This window comes from Acomys minous (genome assembly GCF_964271855.1).
Source record: "Acomys minous genome assembly, chromosome: 14".
Classification (NCBI taxonomy): Eukaryota; Metazoa; Chordata; class Mammalia; order Rodentia; family Muridae; genus Acomys; species Acomys minous.
In genome coordinates, this window is record NC_140496.1 from 95472762 (window position 1) to 95500670 (window position 27909).

At 36.1% G+C, this 27909-nt stretch overlaps 1 long non-coding RNA gene across 1 annotated transcript in view; it reads right to left on the minus strand.

Annotated features, from left to right (window-relative positions):
• The window catches only part of LOC311583045, a 31870-nt gene extending 20108 nt beyond the window's left edge, over positions 1-11762 (minus strand). Inside the window, exon 1 of the long non-coding RNA XR_014774374.1 lies at positions 11633-11762. This is a non-coding gene — a long non-coding RNA (uncharacterized lncRNA). The remainder of the gene's footprint in view (positions 1-11632) is intronic.
• Between the last annotated feature and the right edge of the window lie 16147 nt (positions 11763-27909).

Below are 27909 nucleotides of genomic sequence, written 5' to 3' on the forward strand. Positions count from 1 at the left end.
CAGAACAACTTTAGTATCACTGACCAGTCTAAAATTGTCTGTGCTCTGGGATTTATCTGTCCTTTTATTGCTTTTTCACGCTACAAGCCACCCAGCAACTCTGTGGCTTCAATACTTGCTGTTGTGGGAGGGCAGAAAGGCAGACACGGGGCGGGGGGGGGGGGGGGGGGGGAGGGGCGGGGGAGGGGCTTCTGTCCTTTAGGTTCCGCGTGGCTTGAGGACTTAGCACAGTCCAGCACCGGTCCCCACGTATCTTACTTCTGCGGTCTCAAGTGTGAGAGTGTCAGCTTTTAGAGAGATAGTACTGTTCTTTCCAGGTGAGATCACTGACCTGGTAATTAAAGCATACTGAAAAATGCACATTTGAAATAACTCCCTGGTTCAACTCTATACAATCCATTGGCTAAAGCGAGCATGTGACTAAGTTCAACATCAGTGGAGCAGGAATACCCACCACTGAGAAAACTGGACAGAATATTGCACACACACTCCATATTATATCGACACAATTATAAAACCGTCTGATAAATTCTGAACCTAATAAATGCGCAAGTTACAGCAGCAGTCTGTAAACCTTCATAAGAAGTCCAGGGGCATCATAAACATAGTGCTAATAAAATATCTATTCTAGGAAAACCTGGGATAATTCATAGGAAATTAAATAATCTTCCTATTACAATATATTCAGCAAATGACAATAATATTCAATACTCAATCAAGACTATATATTCAGGAAATTATTGACTCTTCTACAAGTTGTTTGTTTTATGTATATTGTCTGCTAATGCATGTGAAATTAATGCTGTATTAATAAAGGATAAATGAAAAATTTGTTCATTGCACTGTATGTTGTTAGCCTGTGCGGCTCACTGTCACGGGGTCACTGCATCAAATAGTGTGGATTGGATTTTGAAGGCTGCTGAAATTATTTATAATGACTAATAGCGTTCATCACTATTCATGCCAAGCTTCAGGTAATGAACTCTTCCACTTGAGGCTCTGATCACCTCAGGGGTCAAATGGAGCAGTCCCCTTTGTGAAGCTAAACAACAGACTGGTCATTTGGGAGCAACCATAACTTAAAATATACATTTTGTAAAAGTAGAGGCCTACAGAAAGTATACAATGCTCCAAAAACTTGAGGTGCTAAGAGGAAATCTAAAAATAAATCACTATCAAACATGTTTGTTACATTTTTAGCACAATTGGCTTTGAGCACTCTAAAGTGCACTGAGATTGAAATTGCAATTATATCTCAAATGTCTATGAATAGATAATCCATTTTTAATTCAGAAAGCCAAGCACGGTCTCAAACTGTTTTAAAAACAAAGAAAACATTTTGCGCGGCCTTAAACATGCATGGTAGTATTCATCTAACAGAGATCGGCTATATTTGTAGGCACAGAAAGGAAAGAAAAGATGGGAGCCAAGGCAATTTTATTTTTCTCCCTTTTCTGTGCACACCAGTAACTGCTTTACATCCCAAGGGAAAAATGAAATTACCTTATGCACCGTATTAGTCTCCTAGTTAAGGGTATAGCTTCATTTCTCTACTGGCATGGTAGGACAGAAAAAGAACCAAGAATAGAGAGGGCCTTCCTCTCCTTATAATTGTTTTGACACAATGCTATTTTTGTTCTCTTTATTTTAATGATATGAAACAGACTATTTTTTGTAACTGAAATGTAAAATTAATCACCAGATCAAAATAAACACATTTGTGGGAGTTATATTTTGTATAGAATTATGTAAACTATTATTTACCACGATCTAAAGCAAAACCATCTGTGATACGTTAGTAAAGGTCAATTTTGTGGGCTCCAACTATTTACTGAGCTTCCACATTTTACATATAAGTAAGGAAGAGAATGAAATATAAAATGGGTTGAGTTAGTTTTATTCGTTTATCTTTGCTAAGAACGCCATAAGTAATGAATAAAAAGTTGGGATTATAAGCGTTTGAGGCAAAAGCCAAATGAAACAATATGCATGGAATAAAGAGTGACATCTCTAGCCCTAGGTGAAATACTAAAAAGAGGCAAAGTTACCTCCCCAAATCCTGAGTTAGCTTGTAGCTGAAAACCTCTAAGAGATTCATGATTCTATTACATAGAATCATGTTAATAGTTGTTTATAATTATTATTTCTTTAGGAATGGTTTAAAAGAATGTACATTTCAAAAATATAGTAAGATATGGTTTCTGATTACATATTCCATGCTGTTAGTTATGCTACATGCATTTGCCAATATAAGAACTTATTTAGGTATCAAGGAGCTGATTAGTTTTATGGAAGTAGAGGGGAAAATAGCACTCATACCTCAATTTTTAAAAGAATAACATGGTTTTCAACTCAGTAGAACTATCTCTTTTCATGACTTTAGTGATCAAAAAAGTCTAAATAATAAAGTAGCATTTATTTATTTATTTATTTATTTATTTATTTATTTGCTCAGTCACAAATTTAGTAGATGACATATATTTTATACCCAGTTCTTGGGTCACCAGGATAAATACTAGTGGTGACTACTTCTGCCTCTGAGTTGTCACAATTGAGGATGCCAAGAAAACTGGTCCAAGTTCTAATTGTTCTTTTTGGAGAAAAGCAACTGACAAGATCATGAATATAGAGAAAGCAACTGTTCCCCTTCTGTTGCCCTCAATCCACAGCCCATTTCTCCTATTCTCAGAATCTAAAAGGAATCCAGCTGAGAAAGCCTGGAGAATAGACTTGGGATCATAGAAAGAATTGAAAGTGAAATTGGACATAACTTATCCCTGACATTAAGAGTTTGTTTGTATGTGCAGGAAGTCCATTACTAATGAATATTATGAAGTTAGGAAGTGAATGTAGAAGGCAGCTTTGACATTAATAATGAGTAGAAAGCATACATTGTATAAACTCTAAATTTAATTATTGTAAACACTTGTTACTCCTTATCATTTAGCAGATCACTATATGCCTCCTCGATCAAACATCTGCGTATCAAGAAAATGCCAGAGTTACAAAATTAACTTATTACTGTCATGCAGAATAATCAGTCAGTGTGGACTTTCAGTTTGAAAACCATCATTGCTTTCTACTAGTAAATAATATCTGTTCACAATACTTAAAAGGGAAGTAAATATGTAAGTATACTAAATATAGAAAATTGTGCATAGTATGACTTTAGTAGCCTAAAATAACTACTTACATATATGAGATGCACCTTTCTTCCCATTTCTCTTCTATTATATTTCTAATTGGTAATTAGCCTCCACTCAGGAAAACTATGGGGTTAAGGATATTTCTACTAAGTCACTGCACAGAATTTTAACGATTCTTTCTATTCTTTGGTATTTCAACTAGAAAAAAAATCTATAAATGATGAAACTCTTTTCTTGTTTAATAAATTCATATATGTGTTCTTCCTTGTTGTGTATTTGATTCAGAAGGACACTAACTTGTACTGTTACTTTGCCTTACAAAGTCATGACTGACACTTGGTGTTTACTCTCTGCCATATCTAATTGTATTACCTATTTACTTTTTATACTATCTGTCAGGCTCTGGTTTGTACTCTACATACAAGAAGGAAGTTGCTGACATTTCAAAGTAAATTATGTTTTCTAATGAATCCTCATCTTGCTCCAGAGTCACAAAATAAAGGAGGTTTTGAAATACGCACTTTGAAGCAGCACCAAGATTCTATTATCAGTAGCTAAACCATGCATAATATTTGCACTAGATGCTGTGAGGGAAAAGTAAACTCATTAATACCGAAAAATTGTTGTTTTCAAGTAGTTTCGTTACAGCTGAGTAGGCACTGAGAGCTGCTCGTGCTTTTACATAGATTATTACAGAATCTTCACAATTGTCCTTTGAAGTAGGATTTGAAGTTGCACGGATAATGAATCTGAGGCCCCCACAAAACTTGAAAGGACTTGCTTAAATTCATATAAGGATTATCTAATCCCTAGTGTAGCTAGCTTTAAGGCTGTCTAACTTAGAATCTGCTTAAATATTATGCTATAGCTCCCTCTGAGAATGTAAGACCTAGTATCAACTGGTTGATAAGAGAGAGCGACAGTTTTGTGCCATGTTATATGAGAAAAATGTCACTTTGAGAGAGAAGAGTTTTCAGAAAGTGACCCTCTAGTGACACAGTAGTGTAATTGTTTTATGATTTAGAAGACAGGATGATTTAATTAATGTAATCAGAGTATGATATTTACAAAGGAGAGACAGAGTTTGAAAAAGATTGAAAGAAATTTGGATGCTAACATAAAATTTTTCTTTTTTTTTTTTTTTAACTTGAAGTAATTGGGACTGGCAGAGAGGATGCAACACTTAGGAACAATAGCCAGCAGACAGAAGGCCTTCTTGATGTCTTCCATCATGTGGTTAAAAATAGAATTAAGATATTATGATCTAAAAACAATACCAAGGAATGTGAACACCAAGATATTGTAAGAAATAATGTTGAGACCAACAAATTATAACATAAAAAGATGGACACCTTTGGATCCGCATAGCATATCGCAGCCCCAAAGGGAATAGGCAGAAGGAACAAAGCTTGGGTTCAAAAGTTCCAATGCAATTTTCACCTTCAAAGTTCTGACGAACTGTGCTGGAAATATTTTTATCTGAACCCTCCTAAGATTTCAGGTAGCCTCCAGCTATGCTGAGCCACTTTTCATGCAGTTTCAAACCTTTCATTTCTTTGTGGTTACAATATGGATTTGGCTTATCTTAAAATGCACATGTATGCATGTGTGCACATAAACTTCATCCCGAAGAAAGCTTGAGCAGAAGAAAAGTTGTGAAGCCTTTAAGACTATCAGCAGAAATTAGGTTGGTATCCTGTGTCTGAACCTTACTTGCCTGTCATTTCATCAGTTTGTTCTTCCGTAGTAATGACCTTAGGATCAGAACTCTGTTATAAATCTTCATGCCAAGGCACATTTTAATTACTTTCTGAATCTAAGGAAGCCCTGTCTGTAATCATTGTCAGGCATTTTGCACACAATTTAAATTATTGAAAGTCCAGTGTTGCAGAAAGTCCATCCTACCTCATCTGAAGGTTCAGATGCCTGATGACTGGTAACAAAACTATTTATAATTGCAGGTACAACAAAAGGTGCCTGGCTTCTACCAAAAAATTACCTACCTTAATCCACATTTTCATGTGAAAAGGGACATTTTCGTGATCAAATCTGAGAGGCGCATTTTAGTGATTTTTATAAATGTTCACCAAGAGTAATTTAAATATGTGCTAAATGCAAAATATTTTTAGATGTTAGTGTCAAAAATATAGTGAGTGACTGATGCCAGGAAAAAAAAAAGAAAAAAAAGTGTCACTTTATGAAAATTTAAATTTTATGCATATTTTAATCTACTTCAGATTCTCAGCTACATTGAGGCTTTACTGAGAACAAGCAAAAGTTGGACTTAACAACATCACTATCTATTATAACTTTTTGTTGAAAATATTGCAAACCCATGCCATAAAATACCCCTGGGTCACAGGTACTAACCATTTGAAATGTGACTAATATGTCTGAGAAGTGGAATTTTACACTTTCTTTAAATCTAATTAGCTGAGGTTTGAATAGTTTTAGAAGTTGGTTTACTATCATGTAAAACAGTAGAACCTAAATAACGCAATATGGTTAGCAAAAATAAAAGTACGATAACATTTTCAACAAGCCATTGCTGCTTATGGATCTTCAATGAATAAAATAAAAGTCTCAGTGATCACATCCTAATCTTATAATTATAGTCTTTCAAGTATACACACATATAGATAAATTCCCAGAATTTATTCATCCAATGTGGGAAAGAATCAGGACAGCTCAACTCATTGGGCTGGATGAGATAAGGTTTCTTCAATGACCAGGTACTTTCTGATAGGTGGTCTGACTCCCCATAGAAAGACTTTTATTACAAGTTAAATTTGAAAGATCTGAATGTACTAGAGAAAACTGTGTCTGATAATACATCAATACCTCCCCATGTGTTTCTTTTAGCTCAGAGCTTCAGAACGCACTGTGGTCATCTATTCTCATTAACACTGTTGAAAGTCTTTTCAACCGGGTTTTCTCTTGTATTTATTATTGGTTGTGGAGCTTAAACATATGCCCTTCAAATCCCCTAGCTCTATATCTTTGCCTGTGACTTTAAAATATCCCTGAGTGCTATTTCATTTAGTCGTCCTACTTAAGGAACGGTTACAGCGATTACTGGCTGATATATGGCTACACACAGTAAGATAAGTAAAAGGCAGCTGCCACACAAAATTGTTCACCCTTGTTCTTTCCACAAAGACTTGCTCTCTGAAGTTCTACAGACAAGCTTACCTTCTCGTTTTTTCCCTTTGTTTCAGTTGACTGCAGGTGTTTTGGGGGAACTTCTGTGTAATATATTATCTCTTTTATGTTAGTATGTAGGAGGCATATTTTAAGGGAATCAATAAGAAAGTAGTTGAGACCAGAAGACTTATCCCTTCATATGTTATTAGTGTTAGAATCCCAGGGGCTGACGATGCGGTGAACCATGGTAATGAGGTTGATAGTTCATCAAGAGGCCGATGTGACAAATTGCCAACCTGCTGGAGGGACAGCCTCTCTTACCCTCCACAAGGCCAATGTTATTCCAATTTCCATTCAGTTTTGTTCTCATTCTGTGTCTGTGCTAAGGCCACAATGCAATGATTCAAATGTGTGCACTCACTCCCCTCCCCTCGGGAAGGAGAGCACCTGGTGGCACATACATCTATAATCCCTCTTTCAAACTGACATGGTCCTAGGGTGAAATTAATCAGCATTTGCCATGCGCTTTTAACGCACAAAAGAGTGTTTCATTTATCATGACATATTTTGGAAGTATTTGTGAAAGTGATAGTTTCACCAATTGCTATTGTAGATCTATAAGGACCTTTTAGCTCTATTGTTCCTCTTTTGATAGTCACATTGACTGAATTTTACAGTATTCTTGCCTGTTTAAACTGAATCACTTTCCTCTATATCTTCATCTGGACTTCGTAATTTATGTGAGAGGCACAACACACAATCAACTGACAAACGTTCAAATAATATTATGTGATGAATTTCATTATAAATGTTGTTTATAATTCACCTTAACTTATCCCTCTTTTCTGCATCTTACCTTCAGACATTTCCTTTTAAAGATGCTACTGTGATCGAGGGAATAGTGAGATTTAGTTGTGCCACTGAATTTTAAGGAGAAATCTGATGAAATTCATTGACTGTTCTACTATTCCTTCAATTAGATATGAGTAAGCATTTTAAGAAAACTATAGTTTGCAGAGGTCTTAGAAACTAATAGCAACTTGTTCTAAAAGGTGATGAACAATATGTACTAAATTTTTAGTGACAAACATTTTTTAGAAACAGAAGTACTAAAATGATCTTAAAATCTTAATCTGCTTCTAAAATTCCTTTTTGTTTTCATTTATGCCTTCATATTCTTGTTAAAATATCTTTGTTCTAAGGGGTTAGAAATTTTCCTCTTCTGTGTTTAGACCCAGGATATTATGACTCTTTAGAGAACCAAGTTTTCTTTTGCAAATCTTTATGAATTCAGTTCTCTAATTACGACACAAATGCCTCTAGCACAGAAAATTTGAGTCTGTCTTTCTCTACTCGGCTTCTATCTAGGCAAAACACAGCAATTATTTTCATACTGCCTCTTTTGCTTTCTTATCTCCTTAAGGGTAAGGTAAGCATGTTGTCCTTTAGGTATCTTAGCTGCTAATGTTCTCTGCTTTTGCTGGTCCAAAAGAGTGATGCATAAATTACTCTAGTTATGCTGTGGGAAGTGCACCATGTGCTTTGTTACTAGAGGAACTCAACTATCTCTTACCTCCTATCACTCAGAGTTAAGGAACTTACCATCTGCTAACTAGATTTAACTTCTAAACCTGTTTTAATTGGCCAGCAAAGTAATAACGCTTTAACATTTAAATGCTTTAATGAAAGACATGTACTCATCAGTCATTAGCCCCCTCTATTTCACTTATAAATATGGCACTTCAATAGTCTGCTACTTAAGAGTCAGGTGCTTATGTTTATCTTAGCGTGCGATATGAAGTCCACATTGGTACTGTTCCAGAAGCAGGCAAACTGATTCCGCTATCCTTATGGAAGTTACATTATAAAAAGTGGCATCAAGGGAACTAATGAACAGTGTAAACCTTAGTTCTTGTCCTCTGAGAGAAATATATCATGTGAGGTTAACTATGCAAGGATCTTGTTAGGAACAAGGTTGCAATGAGATAACATAAAGCCTATCCTGTCTATGGCTTGTCTTGTCTGACAGACTCAATTTAATATAAATGGTTTTAGATATGGGATAGTTACATGTCTTTGGACAAAAATTATGTCTCTTATAGTGTGGGGACCCATGCCAAATTTTGCCATGTCAGAAATTCTGTGCTTAGGCTGTATGCTGTGACCTTCGAGTTGCTGACCTTTACCTCACCATGAGGTCTTGTGTTCTAGGCCACCCTTGGACTATTTACCTTTGAAAGAAGTAGAGAAGTCTCAACTTGGAACCATCCAGAGGATCTAGGAAGTTCTTACAAGGAACTACTCAGAGAACTAGGAAGTTCTACAGGGAGCGATTTAGGCTATTGTAGTCTTGCCTGGGGGCTAGGGTGAGTGAGATAAGAATAGATCCTATTGACCTTGACCTATATATGTTCCTGCTAGTTGGCAATAAAGTGAATCTTGATCAGAAATTTCCTGACTTGATTCGTTATTTCTTGCGTCTCTGTTTCCTACTTTCAATCCCCACTCCCTCTTTTCGGTGAACCCTGATTCAATTTTTCCCGTGGGCTGGGACCCGACGTTATAGTTTCACAAAAAAACAGTGTTTGTTGAGGCTGATGAGGGCATGGTCCTATTTGATACCCAAGGACAGGAGACAGAATCAAGATTTTCTCATTGGATCTTTCCAGAAATCCCATAAAGTATGCCTTCTGTGTGCAGTAAACTCAACCACATTTATATAAGCCTTCTAGGTAGAAGATGTGGCTTAACATGCCATAATTGAACTAGTCTCAATTACCTGAAGTTCCCTTCTCTGTCCCAGGCCAGACTCTAGCTTGGCAACTGTCTATTACATCTGGTATTTGAATAAAACATTGCTTCAGCGATCCAAACTGGACCTCCAATCTATGTACTATTCTTCTTTCGGGAGATACAAGATTCAGTGATGTGTCATCTTGCTGTTGGTATTCCAATATGTTCTTGACCAATGAACCCCTAAAACCTCTAGTGCCTTTACCAGTCACTGAAACCCTGTAGGTAACTACTACAGGCCTTTTTATGATTCTTACTATTTTACATCTTTTTGTTTTCTAGAATTGTTTGATTTACTATGCTAAGAAATATACTTCACAGAGTTGGACAAACCATTTCATGATCTATATTTTTTTCTGGAAAACATGTTCTGACCAATTATTAAAAATAAGAACAACAGTAAATCGTCTCTGTAAATATCTGTGTCTCCCTACCAAAATAAGTATATTGAGTACATTTTTCAATTTACTCTTTGAATTAATTTATTTGTCCAGTTTGGAAGGAGATTTTATATTATCAGCCATTACAAAGTAAAATTTTATACAGTTTCTGTGTTCTTTGGCATTTATAGATTTTTCTGGTACTATTCTTGCTGCATTAAGTTTTATGACTATAGATTTTTCTCAGTGTGAGCCCTTTATCATTAAATAATAAGAATCTTTGTCTGGCTTAATGCACTGGCCTTGAGTTCTGTGTCCTCCCATACCAATAGCAACACTTATGCTTCCTCTCTGTGTTTGACCAGAATATCTTTGCCTTCACATTCGTACTTAACTTTATTTTTGAAGCAAAAGTTTGGATTTACTAAGAAAAACTTATACTGTAGATTTAGGTATGAGCCATAGGATGGGAGAAATAGATATGCAGGAAAAGACTAATTGTATTAATTTAGCTGAACGGGAGTTTCTGAGGGAGCTGCTGTATTTTGGTGTTTGTTCTGTGAACACAGTGTAACCACTCACTCTGAATAGCACACCTCACTTTCTCTTCTGAGTTTATGAAATCTCCTTGAGGGAGTCTTCCCCTTGCTTTATCCACCCAAGCTAACAGGAAGCCACAAATCCAGCAAACAAGCTGTACAGATTATACGAGATAAAGATAATGGGGAGTCATGGAAAGGTTGTGTGTGCCTTACCAGTCACATAGTGGAGCATAGTGTCTCTGTGCTTTACTCAACCAATGTGAACTGGAAGTCAGCTCAGCTATAATTCCACATTGACTTAGGTAGAAAAATCCCCCCATGTGACTTATGATCTAACTTTATCAATCGGGGTTACCCACTGGCACCCATATTTGAAGAGGCTACTGGAAGGCAGAGATGATTTGATTAAATAGGTCCTAGAGTCATGGTTTTGAAAGCCTGTCTCGTTGCTAAACCTTTCCTCACACTCTCACCTTCCTGACTTTCTTGGAATGAGCAGCTTTTACCCCATTGCACCTTCTGCCATGTTAGTCCTGCCTCTCTATGGACTCGTTGCAAGAGAGCATAGTTAACATTTAAGCTGTTAATGTAACATATTTTATCACACTAATGAAGATCTAGTACAAAAGCTATCTTGCTCCAATGAAGGAAAATGAAATATGTTTGTGGACAAAGCTTTCTAGTTATTATTCTCTCTCCTCTAAACTTGGTCATGATTACGTCTAGGCCCATTTGGATTTCTAAACACTGAAGGAATATATTTGATATTATTATAAAAAAAAAAACACATGCGCAGTATTGTCAGAGAAAATGCTGTAGAAAAAAATCAGTAACTTCCTGAAACAAGAATCCAGGGTGCAGGGGTCCCGCTCAAACTAAAGTACCAGCCAAGGACAATACAGGCGGTAAACCTTAAACCCCTACCCAGATCTAGTCAATGGACAGAACACTCTCCACAGTAGAGTGGAGAGTGGGGTATGACTTTCTCACATACTCTGGTGCCTCACCTTTGACCATGTCCCCTGGAGGGGGAGACCTGGTGGCAATCAGAGGAAGGATAGCAGGCTACCAAGAAGAGACTTGATACCCTATGAACATATACAGGGGGAGGTAACCCCCCTCAGGAACAGTCATAGGGGAAGGGAATAAGGGGAAAATGGGAGGGAGGGAAGAATGGGAGGATACAAGGGATAGGATAACCATTGAGATGTAACAAGAATAAATTAATAAAGTAAAAAAAAAAACAAAAACAAAAACAAAAAAATGCAGTGCTCAAAAAAAAAAAAAAAAAAAGAATCCAAGGTGCAGAATACTAATCTTAATTTTCTAAATTGCTCACCCTGATGGCTAAGCCAGTGTTTAGATTAGAAACTAAGACCTATTTCTACTCAAAAGAAATAACAGAAATATGCAAAACCTGTTCCCAGTTGTGATGTTTATGCTGATAACTATATTTATTTATAGAGGAAAACTTAAAATGGATCTAAATTTTTTTTTAACTCTGGAGGTGATAAAATTTGCTCCCTCTGCTTATTCTTGAGTTTCTCACTATGTGAGTAGTAAGCATATTATTGGTGTAACGACTATCTAAGATAATCAACCTACAACGAGGTATAATTTGACTCACTGCTTTGAACATTTCATCTTTTGGCCAGTTGTCCACTGCTCTTCAGCCTCTGGTGAGCCAATCTTGCATTCATGATGAAAGCTTGCTATATACCACTATGAGATATGGAGCAATGCTTCTTCACATGGCCTTTGGGATAACATGAAGACCCATATTAAGTCAGTATACTTAAATAATGTCTAGTTCAATGAATGATTTTAGATAATTAATCCATAAAATATTTTTATAAGTCTGTAAAAAATAGATAAAAACAGTGCACATCAGAAATAGAGTACACTATAATCCTTCTTGGAATGGAAATAAACCAGTTGAATTATCACAAAATCAAAGCAATTAAAAAACCTTGTTTTTTGAGTGTTAGGTGACTGTTCAAGCATAAACTGTCTCACTCATTTTTTCATCTTGGAAGCTGCTAACCTGGACTTCTGATTCACTCAGGTATTTAAGTTTTATTCCTTCTCAAATCTAATGGGGTTGAAGACCAGAGTGTTTAGTCTTACAATTAAGCTTAGTTGGTTAGGGGTTAATATGTTTTTAGATCAAGATAGATGCTTTAAGTTAATAGAGATGAGATATGATAGATATTGATTTTCATTCAGAAATTTAGACCCAACAAGATAAGAAAGGTGTTTACTTCAAGTTTGACAAATACAAATAACCAGATCACTCTGAATGTAACATTTATATAATTCCTGATTGTCTCATGGTTCTTCCTTCTGTATGTAGTTTATATTCTTCATATGTAACAATAAAATGTATATGTTAAAAAAAACATAATGAAAAAAACCTGGTAATTAAAATGCTGCTAAAATTTTTGCAAATACAATTTTTAATAAATTGAGCCAATGAGAAGATTCGGTGAACAAAAGTACTTGCCTCATAACTCAGAGAATCTGGGTCTAAATTTAGTATCTCATTCTAAAGAGAAGAAGTGACTCTTGAAAGTGATCCTCTGAGTCGGGTGTGGCGGCACACGTCTTTGATCCCACCACTCTGTAGGCAGAGGCAGGTGGATCGCTGTGAGGTGGAGGCCAGCCTGGTCTACAAAGTGAGTCCATGACAGCTAAGGCTACACAGAGAAACCCTGTCTCGAAAAAAAACCAAAAAAAAAAGAAAAAAGAAAGAGAGAAAGAAAGGGGAACAAAAGAAAGAACATGATCCCCTGGCCTCCAATAGGGTGTCATAGCAGGGGCTCTGTGTAATATGCTAATGAAATAATAGTAACAATAAAACAACAATAAACAATACAGGCTGCTGGGAACAGCAATTAGCTTCAGTGTTCTTGACTGCAAACATTAGGAGTTTCAACATCCACCTGTCAAACAATATGTGGCTACTTGTGCAATAGTGGCATGGCTATTATTAGTTAACCAGCAAACTCTCTGACTTGATGCTCACTCCACAGGAAGGAATTCACACCAGGCATTTGAAGCCCAAACAAGAGCCCATAACACAGGAGGTCCCAGGCTCTGGAGGTTAATAATCTGTCGTCAAGATAAGTGACATACTATAGAACTGCCCTCTATAAATTTACACTTGTAAAGAATTGCCCCTGTTTTTTAAATCTGAGAAACTTCTTTCCATAGACCTGCAGTGAGTAAAGAACCATATGGCGACACACTCTGTTTACACTAAGTGACAGTTACACGATCATGTTTGAAAGGACATTTATAATGTTACCTCTAAGACTCATGGAATGTAAAAGCTAAAGGATATAGAGAAGGCACAACAACCACAGGTAAATGGACTCACTCAGCACAAGAGTAAGCACTTCTGCTGCCAGGCACGGGTGGAGGAGGGGCTCCAGGAATGCTGCCACCCACTGCTATACTTTATCCTACCCCAGTCTCGGGGAAGGAGAAGACATTGACTTGAGTTTTGTAACTACTTGAGACCCCACAGGCATTTCCAATTCAGAGGTCAAATGGATAGCTCGGGTTAAACTAAATGAATCAAGAAACAAAAGTAATGAATTTGGGAAATGGACAAGTAAGGCTGGGGAGAGGAAAGAGACAAATAAAAGAGGGCTTGAGGAAAGAGTAACCAGAATGCATAGCATGCAGGTAGGACACTGTGGAAAATATAATCTAAATGTCATTAAAAATAGGATATCAAAAGAAAAGAAAGTGTAAATCAGCTTCAATCTCATAAAAAGAGATGTAGAGGGAGGCAGACCAAATAAATAATGACAGTATATTACACTTAGTTTGAAGAAATATATTTCCTGGTGAAAAGGGTTATTAGACTACAGGAAAGTCTAGAAATAGGTATATGAGTATTGAGTTATATCTTAGAGGCCAAGGTAGACAAATAGAACAAAAATGACATACTCAGTTCTAGATCCTTTTAAAATAAAATTATCTCTGAGTGGGGGGAATTTAGTTGCTATTAAATCAGAAGGAAAGCCAAATCTGAAATAATCTCCAGACTGTGCCAGGATCTAAGAAATATAAAAGCTGATAGCAAGATGAAATCTTGCCAGATGAATGCGTTGAATAAGGAGGGCTTCTGCATGCCGCCTGAGAGAAGGACATTGCAAGGACTTTACCGAGGCCTCAAGGCATTCGCACTATACGCTCAGCCCATGCTTTGCACACCTCATGTGTATGCACAGTTCTGTGTAGCAAAGTCTATTTTTAACATTCTTCTGGATTGCAACCATTCCAACAAGATGCTCTTGTGGAAAGCTTTCTCAGTAAATCAACTCAGGTCTCCAAGACCAACACCTCTGCATCCATGCTGCCTCTCTCTCTCTCTCTCTCTCTCTCTCTCTCTCTCTCTCTCTGTCTCTCTCTCTCTCTCTTTCTCTCTCTCTCTCTCTCCTCTCTCTCTCTCCTCTCTCTCTCTCTCTCTCCCTCTTTCTCCCTCTCTCCCTCTCTAGTACTTCCTTCAAGAGGCCTGCACTTTACTATGAAGTATGAATTCTCACTGTCACTGCCAAATAAATATCACTAGTCTTGGGAGGATCTCTGCTATCAGGGTACAGAAAGTATTCATGAGCAACTTTAAACAAATATGACAAAGATGTTGGAATAATAAAAATCCATAGACCACCTGTAACAAGTTGTGAAGATTCTACTCAGGAGACCCTGCAATGTTCCAAATGAAAATACATCAAAGGATTATTAAGAGCCTATGTAAAACATTGCTTTATGAGTCTGGATATGCTATAACTATAGGACTATCAGGATATAGGCTTTTATTAAGGCAAAAATGTTTGAAATTAAAATCTTATTGCAAGACCTAGGAAAGACCAGATCAGCAGAGAAAAGCAGACAAGTCTGCAGCAGATTATCTGTACTTCTGTGTCAAATGTTACACATGGAAGAATATCGCTTCTGTGAGGTTATCAAATAAAAAAAACTATCAAGATGATACCATGCTACGTTTATAAAAACATAAACTTTTCTATATCTTTTTTCACTGAAAAAAATGTGGAACTAAATTTTGATTTCTATGTAATGAAAACAAATATCTGGAGATAAAGCAAAGAGTTAAATAGAGAAGACAAACAGTTGAGTGCTGTGGTTTGACCACATTCCTTCCAAACCTCCTATCATCAAGACAATAGAAAAAGGCAGTGCCAACAGTAGTTTCTTAAGCACTAAGGTTCCTCCTTTGAAACTCTTCTGAGGGCTTCTCAACTTCCCTACCTACACACTTTATGTTCTTTTTTACTCAATAGAAAAAGAAAAGGAAAAATGAAATAAAAATACCAAAACAAAGTAATATAAAAAGGGGACATATAAACATGAAGCAAACAAACAACAACATAGAGCCTATTTTGTGGTAGCCAACTACTGCTCTGGGGTTTGGTTGATACACTCAATAACACTCCAGGAATTTAAGTTTTAAATATATGTGTTTCAATCTGAGGAACCACAGAAGTTCAGTTGCTAGGAAGAGACTTGGGAGGACGATGACTCTTACAGGAAAATGAAATACAATGTAGTGTTATAAAGACCAGCTGGAGTAGAGGATTACAGGAGGAGTCAGAAGGGAAAGTAGGGTAAAGAAGGGCCTTTGGAAGAGCCATATGGCACTGGATCTTCTGATTATAAGTTTACATTTATAATTATAAGCAAGTTTGGGTCAATGTGTAAAAGATAAAGGAATGATTTGTAGGGTTGCTTTCTTTTATAAAGATGTGTCCCTTTTTTGAATTATTTGCTTAAAAATAAATTTCCTACATGGACTTGACTTTTGTCTTTTAAATGATGTTGCCAAATTTGTAGGACACTACTTGAGTTTCGTGTTCTGTTCCAAGCATGACTTCTCACCTCTAAGACTGTTTGACCATTCTTTATATGAAATTTTGAGATGTGCTGTATATCAGAATTGGAGTTAAATCATATTTTGTACATGCATGATGATGAGACTCAAACCTAAACTATAAGATCTAATTGCTTTATATATACTTTCCGATAATAGCATGATAGTAATTTTAAGCAGTACTATTTCATAACAATGCATGTAAATAAAACTGTTTCTTTGCATAGAGATTTCCAAACATGTTATGACATTCAATAAGTGTTGAGTGTTGGAGACTTTTCTTTTCTTTTCTTTTCTTTGTTTTGTTTTGTTTTGTTTTTCGAGACAGGGTCTCTCTGTGTTAGCCTTGGCTATCCTGGACTTGCTTTGTAGACCAGGCTGGCCTTGAACTCACAGTGATCCGCCTGCCTCTGCCTCCTGAGTGCTGAGATTAAAGACTTGGGCCACCACGCCCGGCTGAGACTTTTCAATTTGAGATTTAGAGATTGTAGACTCATGACTTGTCCAGTGCTAGTCTTGTCTAGATCACTGTGTTAAAGTAAATTTGAATTGGGAAAGTATCACTCTCCCAACTTTTTCCTTTTTTTAAAATTCACTTTACATCCTGGTTGTAGCCCCAACCCTCCTCACCTCCCAGTGCCACACTCCCTCCCTCTCTAGTTATCTCCTCCCATTCCTCCCTCACTCCTGCTTTCATCCTATTCCTCTATCCCAGGTCTAAGACCAAGGGGGGACCTCCTCGCCCACTGTATGGTCATAGACTATCAAGTCTCATCTTGGTAGCCTGCTTATTCTTTTTTGAGTGCCATCAGGTTTCCCCAACCAAAAGGAGGTGGTCAAATATTGGGCATCAGAGTTCATGGCAGAGTCAGTCCCCGCTCTCCACATAACTCTGGAGAATGTCCTGTCCATTGTGTAGATCAGAGTAGGGGTTTGATGTTTACTACTGTATTGTCCTTGGTTAGTACAATAGTTTGAGCAGACCCCCCTCCCCGTGGGCCCTAATACACACATCATGATGTTCTTCTTGTAGGTTTCTAGGTAAGAGAAATATAGGAGATGGGGAAATAGAAGGACCCAGAGGGTCAAGGAGAAATTTCAATCATTTGAGGTTTTCTTTATGGACATTCCTATCATATGTAAACAGTTTGTTTGTTTCATTCTTCATTTAGATATTTGCTATTTTCTTACCTTCTGTTATTTCACTAGTAAAATTTGCAATATAAAATTAATAAAACTGGACAAAGAAGAAGGAACCCTTATCTTTTCCCTAATCATAAAAATGCATCCATTCTTCCTCATTATGTTAATTGTAGAAGCTTCTCTGTAATGTTTAATTTGAGGACAATCTCCTCTCTTCATAGTTTGATGAAAATTTTTATTATAAATAGATATTTAATTAGTCCAATGATTTTCTATGATAATGTATATGATTATATTTCTTGTACCTTGTTCTGAAGACCTGTTATATTATTTCATTTTTAGACTCTAAACAATGAGCATGCCTAGAATAAGTTTCATCTTTCCTGTTGTATAATTATTTTTATATATTGGTAGATTGTTTGCCCTTTTGGAATTAAGAAGGTTTGCAAGTCTATTTTGGTCATTATTTTTACTTCACTTCAATATCTTCAACTTATTTTGATAGTTCAGACAATTCTGATATCATTAAACAAATAATGAATTGTCCTCTGTGTCTTCATTTATATAAATAGATTGTGGAAAGTTATGATTTGTTCTTTAAATATTGATTCATCAGAGAAGGCTATAGCTAATGTCCTTCTCAGAAGGATGTTAATTATTAACTCAATTTATTTAATTGATGTAGATGTAGAAATAAATAGGTTGTTTTTTAATTACATTATTTATGTAGTACTGTGTGTGTGTGTGTGTGTGAGAGAGAGAGAGAGAGAGAAAGAGAGAGAGAGAGAAAGAGAGAGAGAGAGAGAGAGAGAGAGAGAGAGAGAACAGAGGAGAGAGTACTATGGCTCACCAATGGAGGTCAGAGGACAACTTGTGGGTTCAATGTATTGCACAGAGGTCATCAAGGTTTGAAGCAAGTGTTCTTACCCATTGGAAAATCTAGAGAAAACAATAAGTGATTTTTATTGAGATTCAATGCCCTAAATAGCCTTCATGTGGCCCAAGGTTGTTTATGTCTCTTTGGCAGTTGCATGCTTTGCTTCTGTTTACAAACTGAAAATCTACATTATTACACATGGAACATAATGTTCCTGCCATCATTCCTAGCATTGATTACTCTTCTCCATTTAGGGTGTAACCCTTCTCTTGCTCCTCATACTGTTCACTGTGCCTTCTCATTTACTGTAATATGCATAGGGATGTATTAATTTGTCAGTCTTTTCTTCACAGAAGAGATTTGGATTCTCTTTACTTTTAAAAATATTCTATGTCTTGTACATACTTTGAATTACATTAATATCTGCACAACACTTAATTTATTTCTGCTCTATGTCTTAACTTACATATTTATTTTTGTTATTTTAAGTTTGAATCATCCTATCCTCTCTTTTACTATACAAAAATGTAGACTATTGGCTTGAGATCTTTGTTCATACATGTACTTAATGCTATAAATATCTTTTCAAGCACTGTTTATTGTACCTATAAATTCTAAGCTGTGTTTTCATTTAATTCCAAATAGTCTCCATTTCTCTTGAGATTTATTTGGCCACTAAATGATGTGAAATTCATTTGACCTACAAGTATTTGTATATAATCCACCTATGTTTCTGCTTCAGTTAAAACCCACACCTCCCTGACAACATAGTCTGTAAGGTTTATGTGCTCTCAAGCTTGTGATAATGGTTTTCTGTGGACAAGAGTGTGGTTTCTCTTGATTAATCCCCTGTGTAATCTTAAGAAGAATGTATATTCCGCTCTCTTTGGATAGACTGCTCTACCGATGCTAATAGAATCCAGATGATTGATCACACTGTTTAGATAAACTTTATTTTTACTGATTTTCTCCTTACCTGGTCTAGAAATTACTGATGAAGGAATGTTGAAATCTCTAACTATGAAGGACAATTTGTCTATGTACATTATAGATTTTTATGTCTTCTGATAAATTAATCATTTTATCATTGTGTAATGTCCCCTTCATAACTGATAATTTTCCTTCTTGAAGTTGGCTTTGTCTAAAATTAATATATCTATGATAGCTCACATTTGATTGGAGTTAGGATGATAGATCTGTTAACTCATCTGATTCTTTCTATATAAAGTAGATTTTTCAGATAATTGACAACTAATGGGAGGCCTTGCCCCACCTTCTGAAAGTTTCCTGAACTAAACTGACAATGACAGATTAATGAGAAAAAAACTCATACACATTGTTAAACCTAAGTAGAAAACCTTATTAAGCCATTAACCAATAATGCACCCAGAGCCTGAAAATTATTTAAGTTTTTTAATTGTTGTTTTGTTTTTGTTGTTTTTTGGTTTTTGTTTTTGCTAAAAAGTAAAAGGGAATTTCACTTGTCATTAGAAAATTTGGAGGGAGGGGAACAAATGTTTTTTAGGAACATTCACTGGCCCCTGTGACAAAGCCCATTTTTCTTACTAGAAATCACCAGTTCTTAGGAGTAATTCCCACAGACAAACAATTTTATCTTAATTAAATTACTGGTATTGTGTTTATTTGCACCTTTATATAAGGTCTTAAAATAGTTTGCTTCTGATAGCTAGTTATCCTTGTAATATTTCTTTATAGACCCCTTTCTTTATGGAAATTGCATTTAAACAGTATGCACCAAGCATGGACTCAACCACTTTAAAGAATTAATTTCTAATCCTTGTACATCTGAAGTTAGATTTTACCAATATTGATGTTCTACCTGTGGGAAAATACAAGTGAAAAGATAAATAATAATCAAGAGATTAATTTTATTATATAGTGACAACAGTTTTGAACCCCAGGAATTCACCGTAAAGTTCAGACATTTACCATCATAATTATATTATCTTCTTTAGTAAGAATCCTGCTTTTAGACAGTATGTGCCAAGCATGGATTCAAACACTTTAAAGCATTAACTTCTAATCCTTGTACATATTTGAAGTTAGATCCTATCAATATACCTGTAGGACAACATAAGTGAAGAAATAAATAATATTCAAGAGAACAAAGCTATTATACAGTAACTCCAATTTTGCACCCCAGTGTAAAGCAATTTTATTGAGGTTACAAAGTGTCAAATCAGAAAAGATTTTACAGAATGTGTCAGAGATGGGACATGCCCAACTCTCACAAGAACAGGACAAGAAAGAGAGGCTATTTAAGAGCAGTGCAGAGAGAGAGAGAGAGAGAGAGAGAGAGAGAGAGAGAGAGAGAGAGAGAGAGAGGGAGAGAGAGAGAGAGAGGGAGAGAGAGAGAGAGAGAAAGGACCTTATTACTGAGAGTTGATTACCAGGACAATTTTACAGGACAGGTTACTGAGAGGACAAGCTAGACACAGGTGAAGAAAGAATGAAACAGAGAATGAAAAAGAGCCAGAAGATGAAAACATTTTGACAGAATTAGTTTGAGGCTAGGCAGAGCAATTCAGTAAGAAGCCAAGAGAAGCTAGTATGAATCCAACCATCAGCTTGCAGAAGAGTTGTATCCATAACAGCTGAGTTGAACCAGTCAGTAAGAGTTCAGAAAAAGCTAGAAAGGCTAGGGAACAGTTCTCATTTTATCCCCCATCTGAGGAAATAGAAACAGCATTTACACCACAGGAACTTGCCTTACGATTCAGACACTTACCATCCTAATTACTATGACTTCTGTAATAAAACCCTTATGAAATACTATATCATCAGATTATTGATGTGCCAATATTACCTCCACAGATGCAGCCACTTATTTCAGCTTATTTTCTCAGCAACTATTAATGTATAGCAAATTCTATACTTTCATAATTATTACTCATTTCTATGCAAATAATAATTAAGATTTATTGCAACATACCCTCAAAGCTTAAATTGAACAAGGAAGTTAATTTTCTTCACTTATGGACATCTTCCTTGCTAGCTACATTCATCTTTTCTTCTTCTTAGAAATTACATCACTGAAACATATTAACCCCACTGAGAGCTTTCACTATGTCCTGGAGTATACTAATATTTTCTTCATTTACACAAGAAGTAGTTCACATTCTGTCATACTACATAAAAAGAACTCATTCTTTAAGAAAGGCCATGCAGACTGTCAGATACCCAAAGACTTAGAACAGTAATAAAATGAAATAACCATTTTGGCAATTAAAATGTGTGATTGGCAATTAAGCACCATTGAACAATGTCAGACACTTGGAAAAGTACTTTAGCTATAGCTCATGTATAGGCATAAGAACTTTCAAATGTGCATTAAAATTAATTATTTGTACAGTACATGTTTTATAAGGAAAACTGCAGGAATTCAACATATTAAACTTGCAAAAATTATTCAGGTACCTGTTTCCTACCACCAATATTGTGTAAACATTACTGATATGCAAAGAAAACACCAAAAAGAAAGTAAATGAAAATTGTCAGAGAAAAACTCAGTGGAATAATATTGATATAACCTATGAAAATTTCTACCTCTACCTGAATTATTCTCTGAGCAGTGTGTATTAACGTGGACACACAGACAGCCACTGCTAATAGTTTAAGCCTTCCTACACTAGTTAACAAACTTTGAAAACCTGATGAGTGGAGTACCTTCATGACATGATTTAATTATTAAAAATTGATATGTGTGACTGAGATAGATGTACATAATGAGACAATTTCAGAAATAAATGAGAGGATATGTACATGTATGTGCACCTCTGATTTCCTAGTATGCATTTACAGTCTCCACAAAATTTAAATATAATAATTTTAAATGTATTCTAAAATACTAGCTTCATTTGGATAGATTTTTTAATTGCTAAAGAATCTATACAGTACTCTTTTAGCATAAACTATTTTAAACATAAATATGACCATATGTTAAAGAAGGAAATGGTTTATTGTAAGAAAACTATTATAATGGTGCATATAAAGCAGTTGTCATAATAACAATGTTATTTCTTATGGTTACATATGCAGTATTAAAAAATGGTCTTATGGGATATGGTGTATAAAGAAAACTATTGGGGTAACTACCTGCCTCTGAACTTTAGACAGGGTGTTATTTTTTAGGCCTGGATGGCCTGCAACTTACTAGACTCAACTGGCCTCAAAGGTTTGCCTGCCTCTGGCTCTGATGTGCTGGGACTAATGACATGCACCAGAACACTCAGCTCACATGTACAGTTTGAAGGATCCATACAACACCTTGAACTTCTTACAAGATGCTGACCATATTTTTAAATTTTTATCTTGCTAGGTCTTTTTATGCACTATTTTCTAGTAAATGTTGCTTAAATCAATTAATATGCAAATATCATAGTTTTATGTAAACAACATGCAGAGTAGCCCTTAACAAGAAGATCGTTTTGGAATATGGAGCCAAGTCTTTTTTCAGAGCACAGCTCTATTTTATTTCAAGTGTTTTGTTATTATTTTTGTCTATACCTTTAATCTTAATAATATTCGATTTCTTCCCTACTCACTTTTTAGAATTAATTTATGTCTTGTATGTTCCACCTCATTGTCAAGAAATACGGCCTTAATTTATATTAAAATATTATGCATTCTACTCTGACATGGTCTGTATACTACTGTCTTTGTCTCACTTATTTCTAGAAATCATATTTAGAGTCTTCTAGAGAAATTTAACATTCAAAATCCATTACAGCTTTCTACTTTTATTGCAGCCTTCTTGTTATCAATGCTCAAATCTCGTTAGCAGTGTCAATGCATTCACAAAAATCTCTTTCATAGTAAGAGACCATCACTTCCAATTGCTGACTGTCCTTCCATGGTGCCAAACTCTTACATGCTCAAAGGCTCATTAGAATTGAAGATCATTATGATGGTGGGCCTCCTCTTGGATTAAGGACCCCAAATCTAAAACAACAAAACAAGGACTAAGGGGACTTACATCTAAAAGGTAGGTGGCAAACTACATGTCTGATAAAAATAACACATAGTAGGACTTTTCCCATGATTGGACCACAAAGTAAAGCGACAGCAGTATAATGAATGAAAAGTTTGTTAAAGAATGCATCGCTTATTTTCTGAACAGACAGAAGACTTTTAACTAAAATAGATGAGAAAAGCCGTGATGCTATGCAAAATTTCATTTTTTGCAAGAGGGTAAATAAATCTACTGTAGGAGAAATGAGAACATGGAATAATAACAAAGAGGTCAGCATTCCGCAGCTCTGCAGGTAAACAGGCAGCCAGCAGGACAGGCTCCCAAACACACTGAGACTTTGATCCAGCTTTTTCTCTTGCAGCTCTAATCCCATAATGGTTAGTCTCACCTCTCCCTGCTCACAGGAGTCCAGAAACTTGCTCTTCACAAAGCACACACACTGTGCCTGCATCCTGTTCCATGCTAAAGATAAAGCATACGATGCCTGTTTTGGAACAGCCTTTCAACATCCCTTGAGACAAGATCTACCAGTTTCTTGCCCTTCCAGCATGAGTTCTAAAAGATGTCCCAAAAAATAGAACAGGAGCCTTCCCTAAGTAAGCCTTCCACTTTGATATTCTGGAAGGATATCCCCACAACATCTCTGCTAAAATCTTCACTCTAAAATTAATGGCTTGGATATGATACTATGTTACAAAGATATGGATTCTCTTGATAGACAAAGAACAGATATAAACATACCCGTTACTTAAAGAAATAAGGGTCACAGTGTATTGGAGAGTTGAACTTTTCCATCTACGACTGCTATAATTTTGAGTAAACCAGCATCATCTGTTTAAAGTTAAATCATTAGCCTCTTTCCCAGTTGCAAGCTGAACCTCCTAGGAACAGAGTCCCATCTTTGTTAAAAACTGTACAAGCCTAGTTGTGTTGGAGTAATGTCTTTGTGCACTTTGTATTCAAATACTGATTTCTGTTCTGGCAGAGATCAAACTTTGATATTGTCATTATTATGAAGCATATCCTGTCTTAGTCTTTTGTTTACATGGTCTCTGATCACCTGACTTGTCAAATAAAGAGCTATGCACTCAGTATCTAGCCTAGAGAATAGAGGCAGGACTTCTGGGCCCAGAGAGACAGTAAAGGTCTGAGGTAGGGACCAAGAGAGTGGCCATCTCTCATTTCTATAACAGGACTATGGGAGGACATATTCAAATCACAGTCCCACTTTTTGAATTTGAGATTACCTTATAACTCCAGTAGTTTTTTGCTTTGCCTGGGGCATAAGCATTTGAATGGAAATTTATCGACGTATGAATAACTTGTTCAACACTTCATTCCACACACAATTTACAGGACATTGGTAACTGAACCAAGTAACCATCTTAGTTACGGGCACCATCAACACACCACTGAACATTAGCCATCCCTTGAGAAAGCAAAATCAATGTTAAGATTACACAACTGGAAGATTATGGGAATTTATCCTATTTCAGGAAGTAGATAAAATTACACTAAAGAAAATGAGGGAAAAAATGGAGCATTTGGAAATGGACTAGAGAAAAGACATAAAAATACGTGTCATCAGTGTAGCATAAGGAATGACAAATGCCTTTGATTTTGTACCAAAGTCTGATCAGGTGGTCCACAAGTACTTTATAGTAAATGGATGAAATTCATTTAAAAAGAAGATACAGAAGGCCTAAAGACTATCTTGAAGAAATTATAAAACTATTTTATGAAAGAGAAAGCATATTTATCTGAGTGACTCAGGGAATTACATTAAAAAAAGATTAAAGAGACAATTTAGTGGGTCTGTATTGCAAAAAAGCATGCATGTATTAAGTATAACTTTTTTAAAAAGTGGGTGTCTCATTACATACCATAGGTTGGCTTTGAGGTTGCAGCTCTGCCTCTTCCTTCAGTTTACAAAGTGTTTGATGACTCTGACAATAGGCAAGGCCTAGAATTAACTAGTGTCCAATAAAAATTTTGTACTCACTGATCTAGCCTGAATAAGATGGAAAACAGATGCTGGAAATATTGTCTCACAATGACTGAATTATAGTATAAGTCTTGCTGTGAGTAAAAGGCACCCAGTGCTGTGAATATTTTAATAATGGCATTAAAAGGTCAAGAAAATATTAGGTGAAAGGACGATATCAAAGCTAAAGTTTAATATTGAGACATTGAATTGGAGAAATGTGAGACAAGAAGAAGAAGAAGAGAAGGAGGAGGAAGAGGAGGAAGGAAAAGAAAAAGAAAGAAAGAAAAGAAAAAGAAAAAGCTCCCAAATGGGAAGGAAATAATGAATTTAACAGAGCTTATGGTATCATACAAGATTTGCAGAAAATATCTTTATTGATGAGTACCAAGGGCTGCGTGACTTCAGGCCCAGAAAGTTACCTTGATCCTTCTTAAGGTTCCATTCTCAGTCCACATAGCCAATAGAATCTACCCATGACAATCGCTTCCTTAGAGACCAAAGGCTGTCTCAAATCAGCCAGTCATCTGCTATTATCTCTTTCAAAGTGAACACTGTTGAGCTCTTCAGAATAGATGAAAGGTGACTCTGTTCTAACTATATAAATATGTACATAGGATGTTTACTTGTTTGTAGTTTACCTATTTTAGTAGTTTTTTTTTTTACAAGGCTTAAATGTTTTGAAGATATTGGACCTTACTTATATTTTTCTTTATTTTCAATAGGCCAAGACTTTTCTCCTTAAATATTAAAACACATTTGTTCAATTGTATTAAATGCATTTGTGGGAGCTGGAGAGATTGCTCAGAGGGTAAGAGCACTGACTGCTCTTCCAGAGGTCCTGAGTTCAATTTCCTGCAACCACATAGTGGCTCATACCCATCTATAATGAGATCCTATTCCTTTTTCTGACATGCAGGAAGAGTACTGTATATATCTTAATAAGTAAATAAATAAATAAATATTTTAAAAAATACATTCGTTGAATGATAATTTATTTAAAATTCCTATATTTTAAAACAAAAAAGCATATTCATTTAATAAATTTCTGCTATGATAAAAAATGGCACTGTGCTTTTCTATATAAAGAAGAAAAATTACGATAGGCAGATTTGGGCCCAGGGGTGTTGCTCCAAACTATGGCACCAGCCAAGGACAATATGTGCCGTAAACTTCAAGTCCCTACCCAGATCTAGGCAATGGACAGGACATTCTCCACAGTTGAGCGGAGAGTGGGGTCTGACTTTCACACAAACTCTGGTGCCCCATATTTGACCACTTCTCCTGAAGAGGGAGACCTGGTGGCACTCAGAGGAAGGATAGCAGGCTACCAAGAAGAGACTTGATACCCTATGAGCATATACAGGGGGAGGAAATCCCCCTCAGGAACTGTCATAGGGGAGGGAAATAAGGGAAAAATGGGAGGGAGGGAGGAATGGGAGGATACAAGGGATGGGATAACCATTGAGATGTAATATGAATAAATTAATAAAATATATTAAAATATAAAGAAGAAAATGTCTGTGATTGGATTTCTGACGTAAGAATACAATGTTGTGATGAGTGAAAAGGAAGGATGATGGTCTACACTTCTCAGTTCCAGTGCTACTGTTATTAAAGACCAGTTGAGGCCAACTTGTCGGAAGTAGTCAAACTGTTTCAGAATGTAATACACATTTGAGTACCCCCACATTCCTCAAGATGGTAAAAAATAGTCTCAACTACAAAATACAATGAGTGACAAGGACTTTTGCACTGGAAGATTCACAGATATTTGTAATTGTATATGCTATTATCCTTAAAAAAATAGTTTTATTCTGTTCCTTCATTGCCTTCTGACTCCTCTAAAAATTATCTAAATATTTCAAATGTGTTTGGGCATTAAGAAAGATACGTTATCATACAGTAAGAGTGAGAAGGGGGTAAATATATGGCACACAGTTCTTTCACTCTTACCGTCTCACCCAAAGTCTGGCTTCTTTGTCAAAATCACAAGGCTGGTGTTGAAGGTGCTTGCTACAAGCCATGTGTCTTCCAGAACAGAGTAAAAACCAATACTGTTCATTATAATGCCTTGTTCCTAGCAGAGAGTTGTGACAGGACTGACACACATGGAGCCTTCCCCCAGGCCTCAGCTGGAAACCTTACCAATGTGCTGTAATTTGAAGGAAGGGAAGGAGAGTTATAAATTATACACCACTGTAATTAGATGTGAAATTGCTGCTCATCAGGTAGCCACGCCATCCATAAAAGACCTTCCCAGCTCGTTGCACTGGACTTCTTAATTTGGTTCCTGGGAGGTAGTTAATTTCCTCTGTAATTGAAAGAATATCCATTGCAAATGATTTCTAGGAACAAGTGAACAGGGTGATGATTTGCTCAACTGGTCAGTGGGGCTTAAGCTTTACCTTTATTAACTGGCAGTGATTTCTTCAGGTCTCTTACATTTCTACCTTGATTCCAGGAAAGGTCACGTGACTTGGCTGGAATCTGCCTTCTCACTGTGCATTGTAAGAAAGGGTGCAAAAGTTGGCAAATCACAAAGGATCCAAAGGCAAACTAAGCCAAGGCAACCTTATGTTTATGATGCTGAAAAGCTAGTTAAGCAAGATGTGGACTACATAGTGTATAAAATATCACTGTTGGTTGTAAAGAAAAGGAAAAGGAGTCTTTGGAAATGACTCAACACTTTCCAAAGCAAACTATTATGTATTTTCTCCCTTAGGAAAGGACTCTGATTAGCTTTGTAAATGTTTATCTTAGCATAAGGAATGTTGTTTGATGCATCTTCCAGCCCTATTAACCATGATGGTTTTCCTCCAGAACTGAACATTGATCATTTAACAACTTTAACAAATCCTTTAATCACTATGGGTCAAAGTTTTATAGACCTTTAAGTGATAATTTGGTTCTCATGGAAAACCTCCTTATCTATTACCTTACATTGGCATATCACCTCTCTGATAGACATAAAACATTGCCAGAACATATCTTATTAATCCCAAAAA